The 10,744-nt window shown below is 55.0% G+C and overlaps 1 long non-coding RNA gene across 1 annotated transcript; it reads right to left on the bottom strand.

Annotated features, from left to right (window-relative positions):
- Positions 1–3,349: 3,349 nt before the first annotated feature.
- LOC147353599 (uncharacterized) lies at positions 3,350–7,852 on the bottom strand. Its single transcript, XR_015146715.1, has 2 exons — positions 7,670–7,852; positions 3,350–3,670 (listed from the first exon to the last, which is right to left on the bottom strand). It is a non-coding gene; the product is annotated as an uncharacterized LOC147353599 (long non-coding RNA).
- Positions 7,853–10,744: the final 2,892 nt, after the last annotated feature.

Raw genomic sequence — 10,744 nt, 5'->3', positions numbered from 1 at the left:
CTAAAGGAATAAGGAAGTAGTAACCCTTAATAGGGAGAAGGCAATGGCACCCCACTCCAGTACTCTTGCCTGGAAAATCCCATGGACGGAGGAGCCTGGTAGGCTGCAGTCCATGGGGTCGCTAAGAGTCGGACACGACTGAGCGACTTCACTTTCACTTTTCACTTTCATGCATTGGAGAAGGAAATGGCAACCCACTCCAGTGTTCTTGCCTGGAGAATCTCAGGGACAGGGGAGTCTGGTAGGCTGCCGTCTATGGGGTCACACAGAGTCGGACACGACTGAAGTGACTTAGCATAGCATAGCAACCCTTAATAGGGGCTTCCCAGGTGGCGCTACTGGTAAAGAACCTGCCTGCCAATGCAGGAGACATAAGAGACACGACTTCCGTCCCTGGGTAGGGAAGACTCCCTGGAGGAGGGCTTGGCAACCCACTCCAGTATTATTGCCTGGAGAATCCCATGGACAGAGAAGCCTGGTGGGCTACAGTCCATGGATTTGCAAAGAGTTGGACACAACTGAAGTGATTTAGCAGGAACAGCAGAGGCAGCCCTTAATAGGGAAGAATGGGTTACTTCTGCAAGGCTCAGAAGGTTCAAGAAAATCAAGGGATTTCAGATTTGGGGTGCATCAACTCAGATGTCCCATCTGAAATGTCAAGGGGCCATCCTCTCCCCATCAGAGCACAGTCTTGACACAGAGCTAAGTTAGGTTGAGTTTAATCTTCTTTGGAACTTGGCTGCTCTGAGATCCTCCTCTTTGCTCTCCCACCACAGGACTTGAGGACCTCCTTTCACACTTAGCTCTTATCTACTCTCAGCTTTTGGTTATCTTTTTTTTCAAAGGGCTAGTCAAGTTTAGCCATAGCCACCTAATTCCACTTATTTTGCTATTTCTCAGGTATCCAAATAGCTGCCCTCAGCATTGCATTTCCTTTCACAGGTGAACTATCTTAATTCATTGAAGGCGAACATTCCAACAATTGCACCGTCAGCTTGTTGTAATCCACCTACTCCTGTCGCCAGGCAGGAGATGGGCGAACCTGCCCCCAAATCCCACCCAGCACCTGCTTTCTCAGACTCCTCAGCTCTCGCTGCTGTAGGAGGGGTTCCCCGGCAAGAGGAACTTACTAGCACGCAAGGGCTAGATAAGGGAGCGTTCCCAGGACCCAGAAGTCGCTCTCCAATGCTGTGTCAGTTTCCTGTTGCTGTTATAACAAGTTGCCGCAAACAGAGTGGCTCAGAGCAGCACAAGTTTACTACCTTACAGTTCCGGAGTTCAGAAGTTGAGAATGGGTCCCAGGACTGTGTTCCTTCTGAAGGCTCCAGGAAGAAGGCGTTTCCCTGCTTTTTCCAGTGTCTGGAGGCTGTCTGCCTTCCTTGGTCCGTGGCTTCTTCCTTCCATCATTCTGACCTCTGCTTCCATTGTTTCCGCTTCCTCCCTGACTCTGACCCTTCTGCTTCCTTTAAATTCTTTTTTAATTAAAAAAATTATTTCTTTACTTATTTATTTGGCTGCAGTGGGTCTTAGTGGTGGCACGCGGGATCTGTAGTTGTGGCCTTTGACATCTTAGTGGCAGCATGTGGAATCTAGCTCCCAGATGAAGGATCGAACCTGGACTTTCTGCATTGGGAACTTGGAATCTTAGCCACTGGACCACCAGGGAAGCCCCTGCCTCCCTTTATAAGGGCACTTGTGATTACATTGTCCCCCACCCCCTCCCCGGATGAGCCAGGATCACCACTCCACCTCTCAATCCTTAATAATAGTGGAGAAAATCCTTTGGCCCTGTAAACTAGCATATTCACAAGTTCTGGGGGTTAGGACGTGGACATCTTTGGGGGCCATTGTTCAGACCAGGTAGGTGGAGCTTTGAGGCTGGATGGCCCTTCAGAATTGCTGTATGAATGTGCCGGACCTTTCGTTTCCATGTCGATTAGACACTGGGTGCACCCTGGCCTTAAGCAAGCACCTGTCTTTAGCCTACGTGTGTGCCCGCTAAGTCCCTTCAGTCGTGTCCAGCTCTTTTTGACCCCTGGGACTGCAGCCTGCCAGGCTTCTCTGTCCATGGGGTTCTCCAGGCAAGAATACTGGAGTGGGTTGCCATTTCCTCCTCCAGGGGATCTTCCTGACTCAGGAATCAAACCCATTTCTCTTGTGCCTGCTGCAGTGGCAGGTGGGGTCTTCATCACTAGCACCACCTGGGAAGCCCCTGTCTTTAGTCTAGACAATCCCATAAGAGCATTGTCTGCCAGCGGTGCTGCTGACCCTGGCAGCTCTGCCCTCCCGAGGGGCATCTGGGTGCCTCACCATGGCATCCACCACCATCCCTTTTCCTCCTTCCCTCACTGGCCACACAATCTTTTACCCCTGGACATTTGCACATGCTCTTTTCCTTCATCTCCCTCTTGTCCTGATCTGGGTGCAATCACCACTTCCTCCAGGAAGTCTTCCCTGACTTCTCTATCCAGGTCATCTGCACTACAGCCCTCCGGAGCTCAGGAAGCTGCACCTGCAGTGTTAACACATCATTAGCATCAGACTCCCCAGGTAGAGCGAGCTCTGTGAGGCAAGGATGGGGTTTGGTTTTGTTCACTACTGTGTCCCCTTCACTGAGCACAGTGTGCCTCCCACAAGTGCTCAGAAGGTATTTGTTGAATAAATGAATGAGGGGAACTATTGCTTTCTTAATTAGGTGGATACATCAAATTCGGCAGCATGAGTGGATAGCATTTGTCTATTTCTCTGCTGATGACTATTTAAAGTGTTTCCAGTGTTTTAATAGCTAGTTCACATCATGCTGCAGTGATCATTTCCTGAATATTCTTGTCTTCCTGCCTGGAGTTTCTGCAAGACAGATTTCTAGAGATGGAACTGCAGGGCCCATGAGAGTGTCCCTGGGATGGGGACTGGGTCCAGTCCCTCCCTGGGCAGCGGGGTCCCTGGCGAGTCCCCTGCCTGAGTTTCTACTGTGGGCACAGAAGGAGCAGGAGAAGTGGGTAATGCACAGTGGGACAGGGAAGCAGCAAACAGCCCTCCAGGGGAGCAGGGGTAAGCCCGATAAAGAGCCTTGGTGGCACTCCGGGTCCCAGGCTTGGGCCCCTGCAGCCCTTCTGTGTGTGTGTGTCCCCCCATCTTCCTGGGCCTCTCATCAGGTCCTCCTTCAACTGAAACTGCTGCCAACACTTTTCTTATACTTGCTACCAAAAGGTCCCAGCTGTTGTAAGCTCCAATCACGTCATTGATGTCTGAATATATGACTTTTATATTTTACATGCCTTCCTTGGGAACTGAGAGGTGTGCATGTGTGTGTGTGTGTGAGAGAGAGAGACAAAGAGACTCAGAGGGATCTGTGAAAACCTTTTTAAAAAATTTTTATTTATTCCTATTTATTTTTGGCTGTGCAGGGTCTTCGTTGTTGCGCGGGCTTTTCTCTAGTTGTGACAAGCAGGGGGCTACTCTAGCTGCGGTGTGCTGGCATTCTCATTGCGGAGGCTTTCCTTGTTGCAGAGCTCGGGTTCCAGGGCACACGGGCTTCAGCAGTTGCAGTGTGAGGGCTCAGTAGTTGCTGCTCCGCGGCTCTAGGGCACTGGCTCAATAGTTGTGGGGCACGGGCTTAGTTGCTCTGTCACGGGGGCTCTTCCTGGATTAGGGATCGAACCAGTGTCTCCTGCATTGGTAGGCAGATTCTTTACCACTGAGCCACCAGGGAAGCCCTGTGATAAACTTTTGTATGTATTCCAGAGGCCTCTGAAAAGATGATGCATTCTCTGGGGGAAGTGGTGCAAAGTGACATTTATGCTATAAGCTTATCAGCGTTTCCTGAGGTTTGTGACAGGAGCTGGAGGCAGGCTGTTCCGGGAGAGTCTTTTGTGCACCTGCCCTGACTGGCTCAGACAGTAAAGAATCCGCCTGCAGTGTGGGAGCCCTGGGTTCCATCCCTGTGGTGGGAAGATCCCCTTGAGGAGGAAATGGCAGCCCACTCCAGTATTCTTGCCTGGAGAATCCCCAAGGACAGAGGAGCCTGGTGGGCTACAGTCCCTGGGGTGGCAAAGAGTCGGACACGACTGAGTGACCACGTGCACACGTGCACACACCCACCCTCCCCATCGTGCTCCTATAGGGGCAGCAGAAGCTCTCTGACCTGACTGAGTGGCTGAGGGTCGATCCACGTGGGGGACCCACAGTCCCAGCATCATCCCACGTGCTGGGCCCTGGTTCTTAGCAGGAGCACACGGGAGCTGGCACCATGTGCCCCCAGCGCCCAGCACAGTGCCTGGCACGTGTGACGGCTCAGGAAACCTGGTGTGGATGAGTGTCCATGGCCTCTCCTCTTATGGATCTTTCTTTTTTTTTAACGTTTTTTTCTTCTTAGCCTCACCGTGAGGCATGTGGGATCCTAGTTCCCTGATTGAACCTGAGTCCCCTGCAGTGGAAGCACAGAATCTTAACCACTGGGCCGCCAAGGAAGTCCTTTTCTCAAAAAAAAATTATTATTTTATCTTTTGGCCGCGCCCTGCAGAAAGTGGGATCTTAGTTCCCCAATCAGGGATCAAAACTGCAACCCCTGCATTGGAAGGTCAGAATCTTAATCACAGGGCAGCCAGGGAAGTCCCTTATGCATTTTTTTTAACGCATCTTTTTGGACATAGAAAAGCTGTCACATCTCCAGGTCTCAAAGCCCTCCTGTGGCTTCCCATTGTTTCTAGCACAAACTCCAATCTCCTTATCACCACGAAGAGGTACTGTCTTCCCCACCCCGCACACAGGAGGCAAGCGTCCTGCGGGAACTCAAGCCCACTCTGCCTGGGGGTGGGGGTGGGGGTGGCGATTCCTTGGAGGGGTGTCCTTGGAGGCAGCCCTATGGGATGGCACTCTTCTCAGCCATTGGGCTCCAGAGGCCGGTCACTCCCTGCCCCAGATCAGGGCCCTCAGCCCCACCCTGGGCCCTGCGACCTCACAGACCCCATTAGGCCAGCAACCCTGGCTGCAAACCCACGGAGAGCCTGAGCCCTGAAAAATGATGGCGAACCTGGTCCTTGTGCCATTCATTCTCCTGTGACCCAGGCCTCCCACAGGGTGGGTGCGAGGCTGGGCACCGAGGGCACCTGCTTGGTGGGAGGTGCGGATAGTGTCTCCAAGTGAAATGCCAAGTGGAGACGAATGACTCCTGAGTTGTGGGCACCCGGTACGTGAGGCCTGGGTTGAGTCAGGCGGGGCCTGGGGGCTTGGACCCCCAGCTGTTCCCCCTACCCCTTCAAGGGGCCGGGCTGCGGGCTCTTCACCTTCACCCAGGTGCCCAGGATTTCCCAGAAACAGTTGCCTCGGCTTCATGCCTGAAACCTCAAACACAAATAATTTTCAATTTGCCTGGGAGTTTCAATCGCACAATCCAATGTTAAATAATAGATTAGATGCCTCAGGGAGAGAAACAGGATTTAAGCAGAAGAAATAAATAAAAGGAAAAGTAAAATTCAGCACATGGGCTTGGAGAGTAAGAATGCAGCTTTCCTTCCTGACCTACCTGCCTTCACTGCCCTGGTCCATCCTGTCTGGCTGGGTCGTCTTTCCCGAGTCAGCCCAAACTGCCCTTCGCCCACCTGGGTCTCCCCACCAGCAGGTCCCAGCCCCACTGCCAGGCTTTGTACCCCGAAGAGAGGCCCAACTCGCAGCCCAGGTGATGCCACCTAGTTCGCAGTCAGGCTGACTCACACACAGCGGTTCCAGATAGGTAGACACAGACTGTCCCAGGTGACAGGCAGATGACAGGAATGACATGACAGGGTTGGGTGCAGGCACAGGTGTGGGATGAGGGCATCCTTGGACCAAGAGTAGGCTGAAGAACGTATGTCTGTGAAGCATGACTTTCTACAAGCTCTGTGCTCCCTGCCGCCCGCTCCCCTCCCCAGCCAGCTACAGTTGGTCCTTGTCATCACAAGCAATCACACCATCTCCAAGGTCACAGACACCCAACGCCCACCTTACTTCCTCTACAGAACCCCCCACCTTCCCCTGCCGGCAGCCCTTCCTGCCCTCACAGCCCTTCTTGTTGAGCCCAGATCCCTTGGGCCACTGCTTCTGTCTCCCTTTCCTTCTTTCCACCCCATGTGCCCAGCAGGAGTCTAGTTCTAACCTTTTTCTGCAGAAGCATGAGAGCACGCTGGGGGATTCCAGGGCCAGAGTGCCAGGGGCTGAATCTTGGAACATCCTCTTCATAGCTGTGCGAGCTTGGGCAAATTACATAACCTCTCTGTGTGCCAGTTTCCTCTTCTGTAAAAACTGGGAGGATAAATGACTATACCTACCTTTCAGGGTTGTGGTGACGATTACATAAGGTAATATACATGAAATGCTTAGAGCAGTCTCCAGTATAGCAGTAAAGCCAGAATTCTTAACATTGCTTCAGAGGCCTAGGAGGGAACGAAGCAGAATCCTGGTGGTTCAGTGATTAAGATTCCATGCTTCCACTGCAGGGGACATGGATTCAATCCCTGGTTGAGGAATTAAGATCCCACATGGAAAAAAAGATGAAGGCACTCGACAAGCAGAGAAGTGCATGAATTCAGGATACACTTAGGGGACAGAGAGAATGACCTCCAGGGCCGGTCGGGGATGGAAGGCTGATGAGAGGCCTGGGGAGGAAAGCTGGGAGAGATGGGAGGTGCCCTGAGACAGCCGGCAGGGATGCGGTCTGAGGTCAGGGCTGGAGGTGCCGGTTTGGGAGTCCACCTGACAGCGGAGTGTGGGTGGCGAGCTGGTCCAGGGAGCATGGTGACTGTCGAATTCAGAACATGGGATAGCTGGGGACTCAGAAGCGAGCCATTTCTGTGGGGGGGTGGGGGTGGAACTGGCAGGCAGACCACAGTGGATTCAAGAGCAAAAGGCTGGAGGAGGCGTGAGGTGGCGGGACAAGTTTTGCAGAGAAGGAGCAGACAGAAATGGGGCCAGGGCTGGAGGGCCTCTTTGGTTTGCGGGCTAAGGCTTCTTTGGTTTTGAAGACAGGGAGCTGCTGCTGAAGCCTAATGAGCCAGCAGAGAGAGGGCAATGCCTCTGAGGAGGAGACAAGGGGCTGGGCTCTGAGACGGATTGGAGGGTGGACCCTGGCAGGGCAGGGGGAGGGGGGCAACTGGGCTCGGTGCTCTTGGAGCATCAGTTTGACAGAAGACGTGAGGGCCTATCTGGCCCTCCCCTTTCCTTTCACTGCACTAAGAGGCACTCTGTCAGTTCTGCACATTTCTGTGTGCGTGTGCATGCGTGCATGTGTGTGCCCGTGTAGGCATGTGTGTGTGTGTGCACCCATGTGAGCATGTGTGTGGGGTGTGGCTGTGGTCACAGAAGGCTCGGGTCACCCTCATGGACAGTGGAGGACGAATGCTTGCAGGCTGTTGGTGGCCCTGAGAGGTTTGTGATGGTGAATGTGCGGAGAGCCCAGGGGGTCCTCTCCTCTTGCAGCTGAGGGGGCAGGCTGCAGGGGTTGGCTGCTTTGGGGTTTGCCAGGGGCAGGAGACAGAAGGAACAATGGCCAAGGTGGGTCAGGGTGTGCCCCCAATCTAAGCTTGCCAAAGAGGGGAGTGAAGCCGGCCGGACTGAAGGCAGCACCCCAGCTGACCCCTGACCCCTCTGTCCGGGTGGACCGGTCTGTGCCCTCCAGGGCTTCCTGAAAGCTTACCTCCTCATTAGAGGGCGCTGGGGATGTTTGGGGTCCTCCGGAGCTGGTGGGTTTGAGACTGACCTCCACGGTCTGCCTGGAGAGAGAGTTGGGGAAGCATGGTCCCCGCGGCCCCAAGGCTGGGAGGGGCAGCGGGCAGAAGACCAACACAGCCTCCTCTGTGTCTGGGGCACGCTCCGGACCGCAAGAGCCACACACAACCGGGGCGTTGCTGCCACCTCGTGGACAGGCCGGGGATGCTCAGGCCGAGGATCGGGAGTGAGGATTTAGCGCCCTCTGGTGGCATAGTGCTGTCTCTGCCTGAGAAGGCGTGCGCCCTGGCGCGCCCCCTTCCCCGCCCGCTCCTTGAACTGCACTGACGTCGAGCGGGGCGGGGCGGTGGGCGTGCACAAAAGTGAGGGCGCCCAATCCTCTGGGTGGGATTCCAGCACCTGGTGCGGTTGCTGTGCAGCTCTGGGAGGGACTCCCTGTGCCTCAGTCTTTTCATCTATAAGGTAGAGGCGTGGTCAGGGCTGCCAGGAGGGGTGTATCAAGCAGCGCGTGGGCGTGGCCAGCATCGCACCTGCCCATCAAGAGCGCTTTGATTCATGCCGGCACATCCTCGGGCCCCACAGTTTGAAATTACTCACTTTGACCTCTGACCCCGGGCCCTTGTTCTGGGCTTCAGGTGCTCTCAGGAGCAGCCTGCCAGCCTACTTTCGCCCCTCCCCCCTCTATCGGAGGCCTACCCAGAGGTGGGGGAGGGGACCGAAGTTCCCAGGTGTCCCCACCTCCTGCAGACCCCTGGGCACTGTCTGCTGTCATTTTGCAACTGAGTCTCCTGTGCAAAGGGCCCTTCTGCAGAGCGTGAGAAGTCAGGGAGCAGCGCCGGCCTCACCGTCAGGCCCGACCATCCAGAGGAACCAAAGCTCGGGGCTCGCAGGCCCTTTCCCTCGCCTGGGCCCTGTAGACCCTGGAGGCCGCCCTCTCCAGCAAGAGGAGCCAAGGCTGACACACGCCGCCAGCCTTATCCAGGGTCATTGTACCCACCAGCATGGGGGCCCAGAGATGGGGCAGGATGATTTCAGCCCTGCTCAGCCCCAGACCGTCCACCCCCAGGTCCTGGAGAGCACCCTGGTCCATTCCTGGGGCCCTGTGCTTAGTGCTTAGTTGCTCAGTCGTATCCGACTCTTTGCGACCCCAGGGACTATAGCCCACTAGGCACCTCTGTCCATGGGGATTCTCCAGGCAAGAATATTGGAGTGGGTTGCCATGCCCTCCTCCAGGGGATCTTCCCAACCCAGGGATTGAACCCAGGTCTCCTGCATTGCAGGCTGATTCTTTACCGTCTGAGCCACCAGGGGTCCTGGGGCCATGGATCAACACTAATCATCCTGTCCCAGGTCTGGTCCCCCAGCATTGGGTGAGGTGGGGGACATACCAGGAGGAAATTCACTTGGTTAGCCATGGGTGCTCCCCAGAGAGGAGAGGGCTGAGAGGATGGTGGGAGAGGGAGGAGACCACCTCCAGCCCTCAGGTCTCTCCTGGGGCTCCCATCCCCCACCAAGGGGACTCAACCTGAGGATGAAATTGATAAACAAGCCCTGCCTGGAAGGGGAGAGGATGCTGGACAACTGTCCCTCCATCCACTGCCTGTCTACCACTATCTGGAGGGCCAGGGCCCATGGTGACAGCAGATGGGAGGGTTTTGTCATGTCGTGGAGCCAGAGGTGCCGCTTGGCTTGACCTGGCATCTCATCTCCCCAGAGACTCTGGGGCTCATAGGCCTCATGGGGACCTTAGGTTTGGGGGACATCTATTCTCTTTAACCGGCTTCCCAGGTGGCACTAGTGGTAAAGAACCAGCTTGCCAGTGCAGGAGATAGAAGACTTGTGGGTTCAATCCCTGGGTCAGGAAGATTCCCTGGAGGAGGGCACGACAACCCACTCCAGTATTCTCTCTTGCCTAGAGATTCTCACAGACAGAGGAGACCGGTGGGCTACAGTCCACAGGGTCACAAAGAGTCAGACTCGATGGAAATGACTTAGTTGTACGCATTTTCTTTAACACTCAGAGAGCCGGGCTCACGTCTGGGGAGGTCTTAGCCACTGTCAGGACAAAGGCCTGGTAGGGACTTCACTGTGGGTTGCCCCAGAAAGGGCCCATTTGGAGGACCAAGCCTGCAAAGGGCACTGGGGGTTCAGTGGTTATTTTTTCTAACTTGATGGACCTGCATGACCCCTGGGGGGAGCCTGTAGCCCCTTCTTGGGTCCCTGACCCAAATGGCCCCCTTCAGACTATACCCCACAAAGTGGGGAACAAAGGAGAACTGTCCACAGTACCCCCAACCCCTCAACGCATATACAGGCTCACACGCATGTACACACACTCTCACCCCAGACACAGATGCCCATAAGACAGATCCCTGCCGCACCACTCACAAATATACACAAACACAGACTCGCATGCTACCCTCCTTCCCCAGAAACACACACACACTTTCCTGTATCAACAGTTAAGTCCACTGTCTCCAAGCCCTAGGGCTAGATGAGGCGGGGCTTGGGGGCTGGAGCTGGGTCCAGGACCACCTCAGTGGATCCAGGGTGAGGTCTCAGGGCTGGGCTTCTGGAGCTTGTGCTGGGGGCCATCAAATGGTGATCATGATCATGGCCTGCACTGTGTCCCCTGCCACTGCCACCAGAAGGAAAGACCCTCTTTGATGGATGTTTTGTGTGTGTGCATGCGTGCTCAGTCACTTCAGTCGTGTCTGACTCTTCAGTCATGTCCATGCACTGTAGCCCACCAGGCTCCTCTGTCCATGGGGATTCTCCAGGCAAGAACACTGGAGTGGGTTTCCACGCCCTCCTCCAGGGGATTTTCTCAACCCAGGGATGGAACCCCCGTCTCCTGTGTCTCCTGCATTGGCAGGCAGGTTCCTTACCGCTAGCGTACCTGGGAAGCCTGTGTTGTGTGTGTACATCTGCCCAACCCAGGCCTGGTTGTCTCTGTGAGATGACACAAGGTATCTTTTCCTACTTTCCAACACACACACACGCTAACATGGAAGGATGGTCCCCAGGGCAATCCTGATGGTCT

Source organism: Bos grunniens, chromosome 18 (assembly GCF_055505025.1).
Source record: "Bos grunniens cultivar Pamir isolate PY7600 chromosome 18, Bosgru_T2T1.0, whole genome shotgun sequence".
Lineage (NCBI taxonomy): Eukaryota > Metazoa > Chordata > Mammalia > Artiodactyla > Bovidae > Bos > Bos grunniens.
This window is presented reverse-complemented; position numbering and strand designations above follow the sequence as displayed.